Raw genomic sequence first — 2134 nt, 5'->3', positions numbered from 1 at the left:
CGGTCGTGATCCTTGTTCCCATGTGTTTTTGAGTTGGGATAATTGTGATGCACTTAGCAATTTTTGGGCATGTAGCCTTATGGCATCGAACCATCCTAGAGCTCATGTCCTTATTCCTGGGCGAGCGTATTGCTTTGGAAAGCGTGTCACGTTTTTGGGTTGAGACTTGATTTCTTGATGACTTAAAAACCTCAAATGGATCGGATTTTTTTGAACGAAACAACCTTACTTTTATTGTAAATTGAAAATTTTAAAAAATCCTAAGACATTGGATGACTTATTAAATTGAAAGCAATAAAATGGGGGGAATTTCATTTAATGGTAGTACTGCCTCAGATGCTCTGTATTATAGGGATAGGTAATCGGAGTCCTATCCATATATTTGATGTAATAGGTCCCATCGTAAATCACCTATGGTCTTTCCCAATTTGGGCCGAGGATGCCGATGCCTTGCACTTGGGTGTTTTTGAAACACCTTTCTGAGTACAAGGTGAGTGAGAGCCTAAGACATCTTTTCATTGACTAGGTACAACTCGAGGCACATTGCCTTGTCATTGGTTTGCTCGTTGACAGTCTCAACTCGACATGTAGGGATCTTGGTCTCAATCGGCACCATGACTTCAATCTTGTGAGTGAGGGAGGATGGTATCTCTCTAGTAGCATTTCGGTCGGTCGTCCTTTAAGCCCACTGGATATATGATAACTCTTCGGCCCATGTGTCTTTCCTTTCTTGAGATTGTTCTTTATCGTCTTGTTGATTGCTTCGACTTCGCTGTTGGGTTGTGGATAGCAAGGTGTGAGAATGTTTTGCTGATTATGAGTGAGCACAAATCTCTCTTACCCGAGCGTTGTCAAATTGTGACCCATTGTTTGTTACAATTGAAGCCAGGATCTTGTGGTGGAAGATGATCTTCTTGCAGATAAACTTCGTGGTGTTTGCCTCGGTGATCTTGGCTAGCGGCTCGACCTCCACCCATTTGGTGAATTAGTCTATGGCGGCGATGGCGTACTCATATTATTTCGGTGCTCTCAGGAGCTTGCCGATGATGTCCACGCCCCATTTGGAGAAGCATCGAGGGGCGATGATATCACTACTACAAATTTGGTTTTCTGATGCGCATGACTATCAGGTGCGACTAGTCGCACCTAAAAGTCGCATCTAAATGACTTTCGGGTGCGACTGGTCGCACCAGATTGTCAACCCGAAGTGATAAAAATTTCGCTAAATTTGTTGTTTGCTTTTGAGTATCAGGTGTGACTAGTCGCACCTGATAGTTTCAAAATTTTAAGCGGGCCAACTCTCTCCCTCATTATTTCATTCGAGATTCACGTGGCATTCTGGATTATTTTTTATTATCAGGTGCGACTAGTCGCACCTGAAAGTTAGGTTTTTCTATAAAACAAAATCGCCTGCACTTCGTCTTCCTCATTTCGAAACCGCCGCTCCAAACAGAAAAAAAACCCTCTCTCTCTCTCTGCCACCTCCGCCGCGCTCCGCCCTGTCCACCACCTCCGCCGCTTCTCTCTCTCTGCCTCACTTGCGTCACCAGTTCACGCCGCCCATTTAAAAAAAAAACCTCTCTCCGGCCAGTTCTGCAACTCAGCCGCGCTCCACACCCTCCGCCGCCGCTTCTCTCTCTCTCTTCTCCTTCTCGGTTGCGCTCGGCCAGCAGCTCCTCCACCAAGCCGCGCGCGCCACCTCCGCCGCACTTCGACGCGCTCCGCCGTCAGGAACGCTCTCACCGACTCACCGACGCGCTCCGCCGTCAGGTACGATTCTCTCTGCCTCGCTCTCTCTCTCTCTCTCAATGTTTAAACTCTCTCTCTGCCTCGCTCTCTCTCTCTCTCAATTAGTCGTCCCGTGCCTCCGGACCTCGCCGTGCGCTCAGCCCCGGCCCCGGCCGCTGCCTCCGACGCACTCCGCCGCTGTAGCTCCGCCGCGCTCCGCCGTCTTCTCCGCCTCGCTCAACCCATCTCTGCCTCTCTGCCTCGCTCCCTCTCTGCCTCGCTCTCTCTCTGCCTCACCGTGCGCTCACAGCCTCCGGACCTCGCCGTGCGCTCAGCCCCGGCCCCGCTGCCTCCGAGTCCCAGCACCGGCCCCGCTCACAGCCTCCAGGTTAGTATTTTTTTTTCT

The sequence above is a fragment of the Urtica dioica genome, chromosome 1 (genome assembly GCF_054948205.1).
Source record: "Urtica dioica subsp. dioica isolate 48M chromosome 1, U.dioica_male_clone48M_v1_H2, whole genome shotgun sequence".
In the NCBI taxonomy this organism is placed as follows: domain Eukaryota; kingdom Viridiplantae; phylum Streptophyta; class Magnoliopsida; order Rosales; family Urticaceae; genus Urtica; species Urtica dioica.
Note: the sequence above shows the minus strand (reverse complement) of the source record.